This window comes from Hippocampus comes, unplaced genomic scaffold (genome assembly GCF_001891065.2).
Source record: "Hippocampus comes isolate QL1 unplaced genomic scaffold, H_comes_QL1_v1.1 scaffold150, whole genome shotgun sequence".
NCBI classification, from domain to species: domain Eukaryota; kingdom Metazoa; phylum Chordata; class Actinopteri; order Syngnathiformes; family Syngnathidae; genus Hippocampus; species Hippocampus comes.
This window is the reverse complement of record NW_017805496.1, coordinates 92,103-105,993: the sequence shown is the minus strand read 5'-3', so window position 1 is coordinate 105,993 and position 13,891 is coordinate 92,103.

Below are 13,891 nucleotides of genomic sequence, written 5' to 3'. Positions count from 1 at the left end.
ATATATATATATACATATATATTAGGGTTATGAGGGTTTTTTTTGCCAAAAATAAGATTTTGGAGGGCAGGGATGAATGAAACAATTTAACCTTTTCTTTTTTCATGAAAAATAATAATTGTTTCTAAATTTAAAAGAATAACTAAAACTGACTGTCTTCTCAAAACATTCCTTTTTTTTTAACCCAACCATTTGTTTTTGTCTGTTATATTTTCTCGATCAAAAAATGTGTTTTTTGTAGAACATTTATTGCAATAAATTTCTCTTCGATTTTATTGCTCAAAGAAAATAAAAACTCTTCATCGTGGCGATAGTTTACTTCCAGCTGTCCCGCAGCCGTATTACATTAGCATTTCAATAAACTCTGTGCCCAGTGCTGGCAATAAAAAAATCCCGCTGACCTTTAAAGGCAGGCGAGCCTGTCATATCATTTAACCTCAAGACTGTAGCGCAAGTGCGAGCGGCTTCGCGGCACAGTGCAGCCCTCATTACCGGCCGCTCTGACACAGTGACTCTCCTTAAAGCAAAGCCAGCCTGTGGCGACAGGACCAGCTCCCTGTTACCACCGAAGAGGCCTTTCATCAATGCCGCCGCTTCACCGAAATTCATCAGCCAAATTATGGACTCAAAACCCCGCTGCGCCTTGGGTCGCTCATTTGAAGAGTTTTTATTTATTTTTATTTTTTTTTTTTATGTGACCATAGACAAGTGCAGGTGCTTGTGGAATACATGAGCTCAGGGATAGGCAACCGATTGCCTGCGGGCCGAGCACACTCTGAGAATATATAAATTTGTGGGTGTTGCAAACATGACATGAAGTTCTTATCATGGATCATGCGGAGGCCTAATCATTTTTTTGTGGGTTTGGGATGATATGCAAAACAAACTTTAACAATCTTAAAATTTCGAGTGAGTTGTGGAAAAAAAAATGCACAAGAATGAGTTTTTGGACTGAATGTCGGTTTCATGATCAGCAGTTTTGTGCCATTCTTGAATGGTATTTTGTTTTTATTTATTTATTTAATTGTATCCAAGAGAGCCCTTTGCACTGGAAAAAGAAAATGACATTTTGTGGTTATTTTGTTGTTTGATACAAACCTGAGTAGATCTTTAAACATGCATAGGAAAATGGATGATGAAAAATGAATCTGGCTTGTCAAAAATTGACTTGTGTACAGGGCAGCGTTGGATCGGTTCTCACTCAGTGATGGTGTGAATGGTTATTCGTCTCTATATGTTCCCTGTGACTGACTGGTGACCAGTTTTCCCAAAGTCAGCTGGGAGAAACTGCAGCAGCCTCCCTTGACCTAATTCAGGTGCTGAAAATGGATGGATGCATATCCACGTCAATATTATTTTTGCCTTTACATCGCTGAGCTATGAACAGCACCCGACACCCCTTTTTGATCGCAAATCTTTCAGCAAACTTTGCTGCCATGGTCCGCCCACATTAGATGCAAAGAAAACTTTTATTTTATGACACCCATCTTTCTTAAGCCCTGTAATTTTCCCCCAAAGTGAGTGACTCAAACATAATGGCTTCCTGTTCTATTTCAAGCATCGGTCCTTGAGGCGTTTTTTTTTCTTTTTTTTTTTTCGCTGCCTCTTGTTTGTAATAGAAATGTGCATGAAACTGGTGTAAGGTACCGGTATGTATTTTTTTAGGTGGCAAATATACATGAGATTGATTATCGAACTTTGACGCCATGCCCTGCCCACATAAAAGCCATGACCCCCCCCCAGAAAACAAACTGAAATTCCATCTGTTCAATTTCGGACATGGCTCATGGTAGAAATGTCCATTGAACTCCCTTTCAGTCTCTTATAATTGTGTTGGGGCATTTTTTTCCACCCAAATAACGGGTCTGACTGCCCTTTTTTTATGGTGATTCCTTAAAATGATAATCAAACTCTGACACTCCCCACCCTATGTTTGACAGCATAGGCAAAAAAAAAATGTGAACAATTTTGCATGGCCCATCTGAAATTGGAAGTTGCCCATCATGGCTTTTTCAATATGTCCAAATTTCGGCTCAATTTCCTGCATGGGTCCTTGAGACTTTTCGCTGCCCCGTTAGGACGGACGTGTCCACCCAATTTTCTGTCCATCGATCAAACTTTTGTCCAGGTCCTTTTTTTTTTTTGGATTGTCCTAGAACTCTGTCGAAAAAAAAAAAAAAAACCCTCTTAGACAAAATACCTTCCAGTCACCTACCAGCCGTGTCACGGCGATAAAAGACGGAAAGTTCCAGCCAAGGTCAGTGTAAAGAGGTCGTATTGGGTGTTTGTATTGGATTGTGCCCTGTCAGGTACTGATGAGGCCCACCGGGCTTTGTAAATCAAGCTCGGCGGCCCACTGAGAACACGTCGTCCATCAGTGCAACTTCAGCTCGTCCTCGCGTTGTGCAAATTGATCACCCCGTACAAACATTGTTGCGGCTATTTCCGAACAATTTTGGTACGCGGTGGAGCCAACGCAAACATGCGGCATCAATACAATAGACGGCATACGGACACACGCGCACGCACACACACATACACACCTAACACAAAATGGATGCGTGGCCTTTGGGTGCACTAATTGCATATTTTTGACAGAACAATTAGCGTCCTGCAGACAGGATAACCTTTTAACACAATACATCACCTTCATTATTCCCGACCTTCCATATGTTGGTGTGTGCGCGTGTGCGTCTGTGTTGACGTGTTAAACTCACTCCTGCAACACCCCCAAGGAGCGTGGCAAGCATTTAATGCGGTGAAACAGGTGCAGCCAGACAGAAAGGCCGGCACCGTCTCCGCGGCGCACTCTGACCCCGCCAGCCAGCAGCTTTTGTGGGCATGAAGGCGCAAATTGCTATTGCCGAAACCAAAAGAGAAGCAACGCGTTGGCGGGTGCACCGATTCGCCGATTATTTTGACATACATGATTTCCTCTGGGTAAATGGTGACCTCTTTAAAGCGGGGATTTTTAACTGGTAAGGAGCCAGGTAGTAAAAAAATATATATAAGGTGCAATGGTTTGAGGTTACAAACGGTGCACAGTGAGCAATGAAAGTGAAAAGTAGTTGCCAAAGCCCGCACACGAAGCAAGAGTTCAGTCAAGTTTTGATGCATCAGCCAATGTGCAGTGTGTTCATGTATACTGGTAAGGAGGCAGGTAGTAAAAAAAAAATATATATAAGGTGCAATGGTTTGAGGTTACAAACGGTGCACAGTGAGCAATGAAAGTGAAAAGTAGTTGCCAAAGCCCGCACACGAAGCAAGAGTTCAGTCAAGTTTTGATGCATCAGCCAATGTGCAGTGTGTTCATGTACTGTATTAATAATGACTTTGTATTTCCATGAAGGACTGCAGAGCATACATCCTATTTTCCGTCTTGCTAAAATTAACGCGAATTTAAGGATCAGCCCGTCTCAAGCTAATCGGCCACCACTCGACCAAGTGTGGCTTCTAGTTGCGGAGGCCAGAGTGTGGGACAAAAAAGGGAATGTTGACCGAAGAAGACAAATTGATTTAAATTCTTTTAGGCGGCACATAATACACGACATTGCGCGTGTGTCGCATCACCAAACATGAATGGCGCCACCCCCAACCTTCAACAACAACTTTCGTGTGGCAATTCGAATCATGAGATTTTAAGTGCTACTTATCAGATACTACTGATCTTAGTTAACATTAATATGTGCACCCAACAAAACTCAATGTCGTTCTGCTTATATTTCACACAAGCTAGTCTGTAGCGTATCTTGGTGTAATGTGGCGTAAGCCCGTCATTCCGTCACTGATGGACTGCCGTTTTGCTGGCGAATGACGTTGCAAACATTGACGGACTAAGCGCCAGCAGAAACAAATAATTGCTAATCATCAGAATGGTACCACTTTCGCCTCACTTTTGAGCCACAAAAAAAACCCCAAAAAAAAACCTGTCGACATAATTCTTAATAAAAATTAAAAGACTAGGGACACGGTAACTCCCTGCAGTTAGCTTGGAACTTTAAGGTTTGCTCCTCCATTTAGTTGTTGTCTTTGATACCAGTTGCACTGGTGAAAAATTCAAGGTAGTGTGTTGGTAAAGTTGCATCTCGAAAGTCTTCAAATCACAACTTTCTTTGCATGTGGGAGGTCCCGGCAAACTCTGTGATGAGATTTACATGCAGTGCAGCCAAGCAGTTTATCGCGTACAATTGATCTGCGATATAAAAATGTACTTTGAGTAGATTTGCGGGCCGTTTGGATCACAAGCTACCCACTTTATCGCGGCCAATCCAGAACTACTTAGCGTGCATCCGCTGCCAGGCCGCCTCGGCGCAGTAAGGCGGAACCACCCAGACATGAAATGTCATCACGTCATTTATGAGATTTCTCTCTTAAAGTGAACATCCAATAAAATACAGATGTAAATACAGGTGGGGGGCCCCGATAAATCTCGGGGCCCATGAAGCTGTTCCCCCCTTTTTTTGTGTGTGTGCGTGTGTGTATTTAATTTCACACGTATTTGCACAAGGAAATTACATTTGACTTATCTACTACAGGTAAATATCAAGCGCCAACATGACCCGGGAACTTATTCTCCTCACACTGTTCGTAGAATCGCCCAATCCCCATGCACCCCCCCCCCACCTCCCCCAACACCTTAAAAAAAAACAACTTCAACAAAGTGTGATTTCATTCCATTCGTCAGCTTTTTGAAGGAGCACAGCAGCCTTTTTTTGGCCTTGAAACCTGCCACCTAAAGTGGGTCATTGCCCTCAAGACAACTCAGGCGCATAATGCTTTTATCGATAGCGGGGCTCCATGATGACGATCAGATTTTTATGGCCACTAAAATATGCAATTTCGCTGTGATTAAATGAGTTTCATACAGTGAGACCCAGCTCATTACTTGGTGATATGACCCGTGGCCTTCGTGTTCGCCTTCACTCGGAAGGTTGCTTAAAGCTATATGACAACAAATGAAGGAGAAAAGCCAGAATGAACTGTGGTAGGCAAGCTAAGGCGGCTAGGTGAGGGAATTAGAAGACATGGGCGGGTAACTATGAGAGTGGGGGTAAGGTATGGTAGGATGAGTAAGTAGTGGCAGGGGGTGAGGGAAATAAAATATTTCGGTAGGCAAGTAAGAGACCTGGGAATGGTCGAGTAAGCTCGGTAAAAGGTATCTAAGGAGGTAGGTAGGTAGGGTCAGTAGCAAAGGGTAGGTAGATACGAAAAGTAGGTACTGTAGGTTCGTGGGGCAAGGTAAGCAGGAAAGCAATGTGGTAAGCTAGGTACAATAGAATACAATACATCCTGATTCATATCGCGCTTTCACAAAAGCTGCAGCTGTAACAAAGCGCTTTACAAAACAGAAAATAAAATAATACAATAAAAAATAAAATAATAAACACAACACATAACACAAAAACACGGACCCCACTGAGAATGATATATACTCCAGCACGGAGGCGGAGACGCACGTCCGGCGACGACTGCAATATTTATCACAGAGTGTCTGGTAGTTGTCGACATAAACATGTTCTGGATCACATACCTTTCTCCGTCCCTTTCGCAGGCTTCACGTTACGGTTGCCGGTTGGTCAAATAACTTGTCGTGTTTTCTGAGTAATCCAAACATGGATACTGAAGGCATGTTTTAAGGTTGTTTTTTTTTTTTTGTTGTTGTCAATCATCCGACGGGTATATGGCATATGTGTCTTATAGTCCGGAAATTACAGTAAATAGGTTGGTAGGGTGAATCGGTTAGGTAGGTATAGGTGAGCTGGAGAGGTAGGCAAGGTAGACAACAGAAGAAGAAAACTCTTGGATGAGATTTTTCATTGACCGCTGGAGAAGAGAGAGAAATTATATTTGAAGGCTGTTTTCTTTGCTACCGTATTCAATAACAAGACTGCTGGACGGTCGGAATATCCTTGTCCACTGTGTGTGTGTGTTACATCTTGTATCTTCCTGCTGCCATCTGATAGAGTCCACGCACACACAGACAAGCACGCGTTTATCCCGTAATGGGGCTGGTGTGGGTGGGCATTGACACATGCTTGAAAGCAGCTTTGTGGCCCCGGCCAAGATTGCCCCCTCGTCATGTCTGATAAGGTAGGTGGAGGTGGCAGGGGGGGGGGGGGGTATCACATGAACCTGTGTTGCATGTGTCAACAGTCGCCATGTTGCGGCGGCAAAGTTGTGAAGGCCGAAGAATAAACAGGCTGACAAAACGCCGCCGGTGTGTATACAGCGCATGGACAACATTAGCGGCGCGCTCCAAGCTGTCCGCTGTCAAACTGTATGCAGGCAACATCACCATCTGCTGCGTTTGCCTGAGCAACTTAATTCAAGGTTGTCCGTTGCCATTTCCGCCATTTAGTTCATTTTCGAGTGGCTTTTTATTTCTCGCCGTTCTATTAATTTCCATTGTGACAGAAGGCGGTTGGAAGTGAATAAACTGGTGAGGGGAGCAATCAAAATGATGACACGGAACATATATTCATCGTCGATAGCTCTCTATGAAGAGGATGCAGATTTTTTTTTTTTTTTTACTTTGCAGATTATTTCTATGCCTTTATGATTGACTGGCCTTTACTATTTCCCCTCCATCCAAAGGCTCAATTTTAGAAGAAGAAGAATGATCTTTTATTTAAAACCGATGGATCATTTATAATTCTATTTATTCCTCATGTGCAAAGTGGCGTTTATCGTGAATAGGCGGCACGGAATGTTTGCGTTATGGCACTCAATTTACTTCTTCTGAGTGTGCCAAAGGAACATTTAGCGATCTTGAGTAAAGCTAGCTCAACGCTAAAGCTAGCAGAACATATGGTGGGCTCAAACACGGTTTTAAATATTTACGGGACACCTCAAACATGTTAGCTTTTTACCGGCAGAAAATCCAGCAAAGTTTGGGACTTCTATTTTTGTTGTTGTCAGTTTCACTTTTGTGTTTACCCACGTTGCCCATACTTTGACCTTTATGGTCTATCTGTGTGGATCGATAAAAAGTTGCATGCTGTCTAAACTTCTTTTTTTTTTTTTCGTATTCCCCATTTCAACACGCTTGAGCATGAGGGCGATAAAATGATGTTTCATTCAAAAAATAAATAAATGACATCACCGTCAAATAATAATCATATAAGGGCCAAATGCAGCTAGTATTGCCAGCTAATGTAAATCTGTGCATTCAAAAGAACACTATTGGCTAATTTAACCACATTCCTCCCTCATAAACATTAAAAGCAATGACCCATAGAGATCCGACTGCATTTTCATTGTCAGGTCGGCTGCCTCTTCTCCTTGAGCTTAATTTATATCGCGCTTTCACAACGCCCGCAGTGTTACCAAAGTGCTGTACAGAGAACATCAAATAAAAAACAGTAATGAAACCATAACTAATGCACGTGTCATGGTTCATTTGTTTTTTTTAAAACAAAACAGAAACTTAAAATAAAATCAAATAATGACTTGTTAGCTCAAAATTTGCTCTCAACTCAAGTCGGCTTCTTCACTGGACTCAATATGATCTGCATCTGCATCAAACCACAACAATCACATGACAACATTTCCTCACCGAGCCGGCAGAATACGTTAATGTCGCAGTGTGGCACTGAACCTCGCCCCAAACAGAAATACACCCCCACGTTGACATTATAAACCCTTTCAGGGACATCAGTTACTACAGTGGACAGCTTATGATGTCATCAGGTTACAGGGTGCAGGAAAGGGTTAAAGTAGAGTTTTCAGAAAATAAAACTGTCAACACTGCAAGCTCACGCGAATCCGAGCCAACTGCTTGACTTGCCACTTCAAAGTGCTTATTTAGTTTGAGAACTTTGTCCAGCCGAGCAGCCAAATCAGAGCGTGACAAACTCGGGATGGGTGGGAGGGGGGGGTGATGATAATTAGTCCCGTTATTTTCTGAGCAGAGCGAAGTGATGAACGGTCCGATCACAGAGAAGATTTACTGACGGGATGGAACGCGCTCCACACGCACACACACACTGCTTTCTATTTGTAACCAGACAGTGTTTCTATATGACGCCCTCTTCCTGATTGCATTCAATGTGAACTGTCACTGCAGTGACTTTCTAAGCTCACTTCGTCAGGTCCAGTCAATTGTTGGATATGCATTATCCTTTGAGCATTTGTCTTGTTTGACCTCCAAATCTGTATATAGCTCCAGACAGGACAAACAAGCGCATATGTCTTTGTTTGAAACAAAAGAGCTTGTGCCGTATTGATTATTTGCCTTTGCCAAACAGCAGCTCCAACATGCCTTATCCATATTTATCACCAAAACAAGCACCTCCACATGTATTATTTTTTTTTCCCCCTCATGGCCACACGGGTGCCGATTGTTATGCATGAAGCGACGCAACCTGCAGCCGCCGCTCAGATGCTTATCGCAGCGGCGCTCTCATCTGATGGCGACGCGTTGCTCGGACAAGAGGTGGGCCCTCCTAGACGCCGCTCATATCTGCTCTTTAACAATTCCATCAGCGGCGGATAAGCCGGCCCGCAATAAACGGCGGCATGAAAATGCATGGGGGGATCTAGCAAGCTAGCGGGGACGGTGCAGCAAGACGCCTGAATCATCAAAAAGCGCTTCAACAAACAAAGACAAAAGTTAGATTGCATGTATGGCGCGATTGTACAAGCTAGCAAATGTCAAGGTGAAATCTGCAAATACGGGAGTTTTTTTGCTAAGGTGATAGTAATGTTTCGACATGTATCCGTATTCAGATTGTTCTCGAGAGAAGACTATTAATAATTACACTTACCTAAAAAGAAGACCAACTACTGATGTTCCCCTTCCGTAACACGAGAAATTGTTGATGTGACACTTCCTTAAAAAGGAGACAAATTGATGTTGCACCCTAAAAAAAATAAAAAACAAAAAAACACAAACTATTAATGTGACACTTTCCTAAATAGAAGACAAACTGCTGATGTGACATGTTGACAGCTGATTCTGAAGTGCCTGGACAGATGACACTGACATGGCAACACATCTAATTGGACAAAAAAAAAATTGTAAAACACACACACACACACACACACACACACACACACACACACACAAAGGGTAGACACTATGAAATAAAGATAATAGGCTGTCGGGAATAAATTAATCCCATTAATACCTCTATCTTTGGCGTCCATCACTGTTGGTACTCCAGCCAGCGTGCTTGACACCACTCGTTAGCTTCACAATGACTTTGGTCTGGGATTCATCCCACTATTTTTCCACCAGCGAATGCAAGTTTCTACGCTGTCCAGTTCGTCTTCGCTCGTCTCTCACCAGCCACCTCCTGATTGACAGGTCCATCCCCCTGACACTGATTGGCACTCAAGATCATGAGGCTGATAGAAAGGTGGCAAATTCTGTGAGATGCCACTGCTTCCCTTTTTTTTAATTTGCAAAGTTCCCGTAGACGTGCAGCCCATTTGCAGGAGGGTGGAGGAAGACAGAGCCAGGGACTATTTTGCATGCTGCCAACTGACGACGGCGTCCCTCAGGGGGAGAACATTGGTGAGGGGGGAGCGAGGGTGGCTTTTTATGCAGGAGGGGAGAAATCTGCTCTAAGTTGCACTTACACACACACACGCACATGCATACGCACACACACTTTCTCTCTCTTCCATCCTCACCCCAACCTTTTCTAACTGCACGTATGCCCATGTCTGTGGGGATGTATGACCTTTGACCTCGGCATCTGTTAGCGGTGGGGCCGTCACCTGCATGTCACTTTCGTGAGCGCCATGCATCACTCTGTCCGGCGTGCGACACGGGGGAGAGTTCTCAACAAAGTGCACGAATCGATATGACACGCGCTACGATAGAGTACAAAACAGTGTGAGCCGACGGCATGCAACGTGATGAAAGATCACGGTATACATGATGTGATCAATGCAACACCTCGTGATATGATTATGGTACCATATACTATGATGTGGCGGTACGTTTGGATGCAGGGAATCCAATAAGTTATAAGATACAACATGAAGCAACGGAATACGATGCAGTACGATCCAATTGGATCTAATATAGTGTACCATAAGATCCTCTATGAGCCGATACGTTGCACGATACCATGTGATGCCACGCAATATATACTTTACTATATTATACGTTGGAATATGTTACAATGCAATATGATGCAGTATGGTCCCACGGGCTGTGATAAAACATCGTACAAAATAAGATGATTTGATATGCATAAAGGCGAGATGCAACACGATACGTTGTGGTCGAGTATGAAGCTATATGATTAAATCTGATACAACCTGATACTTTGCAAATGTACATGGAAGTAAAAAAAAAAGAAAAAAGGACTTGAACACTGGTGCAACCGTGATATTTAAGTTAGCCCTTGTATTCCTCCAAAAAAATTATGTAATTCCTGAGCTAAAATCGCACTCAATGTGGGAGTGATGTCATACCAGCACGATACGGTATGATATGATATCATTCGATATGATGTGAGATAGTATATTATCACATAACGATACATACAGAATGCAAACCGGAATGATATGATCATACAATCAAAAAAACAACATGACACGATGTGATGCATTATGATACGATACACTACGCCGCGATACAACACTCACGGGGAACTGGTATAAAATAAGAGCTATGACCAGGATGCTGGTAGAGGAAGACGCAGCTTGTTTGGAGGCCCCATTGCATCGAGGAAGAGGGGAGCAGCGCTCATTCCCAGTAGCCACCAGAAGCATCAAGCAAAGAGAGAGAGAGGGAGAGAGAGCGAGGACGAGATAGGGTGAGTCAACTAGAATGGCTGACACAACAGAATTTCGAGGGTCGGGGGGCTTCTTGAAGAAAACATGAGCCGAAGGGAAGAAGAAGGTGTCAGCCCAAAGCAATTTCTCACTCGGCTTCACGGCAGCTTATGAAACGCGGTGAAATCGCCACATCAAACAGTCTGGCCAGGCATGCGTCCACTCATTTAAAAGCATTACGATATGTTAACTGATGCGTATCTGTCATAACAATCCCGGCCAGTGTTCTTTTGCTCAACAGCTTGAAGAGCACCGCTGTTTTCATCCCCAATTTTATTTGGAGTCAGACGTCATGACCAAAGGTGGCAAATGGGGACAGATGAGGGCAGTGTCCAAAGCAATATACCATACAGGGCGCTCCAAATGTGATACCGAATGATATGAGAGAATTCAATACGTGTTCAAACACGATACGATACGAATATGATGTATGAAAAAGTATAATTCAACGCAATACAAGATTCAATATATGATGAAAAGATGCGACATGATATGACACGATACACACCGAGAAACAACACTGCAAGATCCTCTAAGGCGTGGTCTGATGTAGTCCGAAATGTGCTCAAGCGACGCGCTCCCAGATGATACAATAGGATACGACACATTGCAATACGATAAGACGAAATGATTTTGGAGTCTGATCACTTTGTGATTTATTTTTTCTTAATTCATTCAAATTTAGCGGACTTACAATGAACAATGCTTCTCTTTGTGGCGTGTCAAATTGACGAGTTTGACGCTATCTGATACGATTCGATAAGATACGACGTCACGTGCGATATGATAGCATGATCTAATAGGAAGCCATGTTATGCAATGCAGTGCAATATGCACTGTAGGATATAAGATAGTGATTTTTTTTTTTTTTCTCATCGCAGTCGAAGTCCTGGCATCGAAATGAAAAGTCAGTACGGGGATGGAAAAGGACAAGCCACTTGAGAGAGAAGTAGCTCAAAAAGAAGAAAAAGTGAATTTGTCTTGGCGGGAGCACACAAGATGTCCAGCAGTGCGTCAGAGATGGATTTTTTTTTTTCCTGTTGGATGGAACAATGTGGTCTGTTCCTGACGGTAAACGCGGTCGTTCTTCAGGAGACTCGGTGGCACAGACGACACCTTCTGACTGATGGCACTGTCAAGCGGTAAAAAAAAAAAAAAAGACTCTCCTGCCCACATGACGGATCTTCAGTGTACAAGTGTCCAGTACAATCGCAGGAACCTTGACAAAATGCTCAGAAACAAACAAACAAAAAAAAATATATATATATATATATCTATATATATATATATATATATATATATTTTTTTGGAAAACTTCCTAAAAGTTGACCAAAACACCTCTTGGGTTGAATTCCTTGGAGACACACTTGATGAATCCCATCTACCCTGGGAGCAGGAATTCAGATTACCCCCCCACCACCCTTGTGAGATAGGTTTAGGAATTGGTGCCGGTCCCTCCTTCTCAGCAGGGGGTGTCTGTCCGAAGTAAACATGGTGAAGTCACATCCCGGCTGGATTACTGTAATACACTTTACTTTGGAGTCAGCCAATCCTCCATGAAGTGTCTCCAGTTGGTCCAGAATGCTGCTGCTCGTCTCTTGACTGGTACTCGTAAGAGGGAGCACATAACTCCTACTCTGCCATCCCTTCACTGGCTCCCTTTACATTTCAATCTGTGTTGTTTTTGTTATTTTTGGTACAAAAACTTGGATTTCTGTGCTTTGATTGTGAATGTCTTAAACTCTTCTGATTGTAAATGCTTCTCTGTGTTATGTGAAGCACATTGAGTTATCTTGTGGAAGACGTGCTACACAAATCAAGCTGCCTTGCCTTACCCAAGGTACACGCGTCCCAATTTGATTGCGTTTGTGTCATCAATGTTACCAAGACAGCGAATGTGCCTGCGTGTCCTTGTGTGTCGTGAAAGCTGCGGCTTAAGAAGACATCTTCTAATTGTCTCGATATTTTGCAAAATGCACATGACACATCAAGACTAGTTAATCTGAAATGAACAGAAAGACATACATATCGCTCGTTGAAGAATCAGTTCCCACTGGTGTTAACAAAAACATGAATGGCGCAGTCCTGAAAGACTAAATTGTTCAAGAAACGCGTATGGAATCCACATTGTCTTTGATTTTTAGTCAACACATATCTTGCGGTTCGTACATACTGACTTTATTCAAAGACCAATTTGTCTTTGATGTTTAGAAAAGACTTTACCAATGTTTTTGATGTTTGGGAAAATATCTACCTCACGCTCAGTGCAGGCTCTGAACTGTCCTTGATGTTGAGGAAAAACATGTATGGTGTTACATTCCAAGACCCTACAGACTCTTGGAATGTGAGTGTTTTCAACAACTTCAAACAGCGGTCGTCTCATCATCTTTGATGTTTATGAAAAGACAACACTACATCCCCATCGTCCTCATTTACACAGTAAGCAGTGAATGAATGTGATTCGCCGCCGATGTTTTACACAAGACTTTTAATCCAAGACGTCTTCTTACTCTCAGCGTTGGAAGCGGCTGCAACTCTGTTTTAGCTATTTTTACTCGTGCTCCTCCTTTTGGCTGTGTGTCATTCTTTTATCCCCATCTCACAAAAGCTGTCTTTGTGGCAGAAGACGACGACGAGTCCTAGAGAGAAGAAGCGTGTCAGGCTCGAGCATATTTGAATATGTTGAGCGAGCAGACGAATGCGGCATATCTGTTTGAAGCAAAATAAGACAGCCAAGCGCACACCGTGGCAAAAAATAATATATATATATATATATATATATATATATATATTGTGGAAGTGATGCAGCTGGAAGGGTTCGTTCCGGGTGACCCTGCAAGGATGAAGAGAGGTGTGCATCCTGGCGGGGGTGACCTCACTGGGCCGGGGGTGACACTGACGAAGGATGGTCCAGGTGGAACCTTTGACTTCTCAGAGAACAACTGAGCTCAGTGGCCACAATTAATCTTCATTAAAAACTATGTGCCCTGCTCTTCTTGGCCCCCATATAGCAAGTTTGTGCAAGGAGCGCGACAAACTTTACCTCACGAGGACAACACCTGCAACAAAATGATTTACAGAGAAGGATGTATTCTAGCAC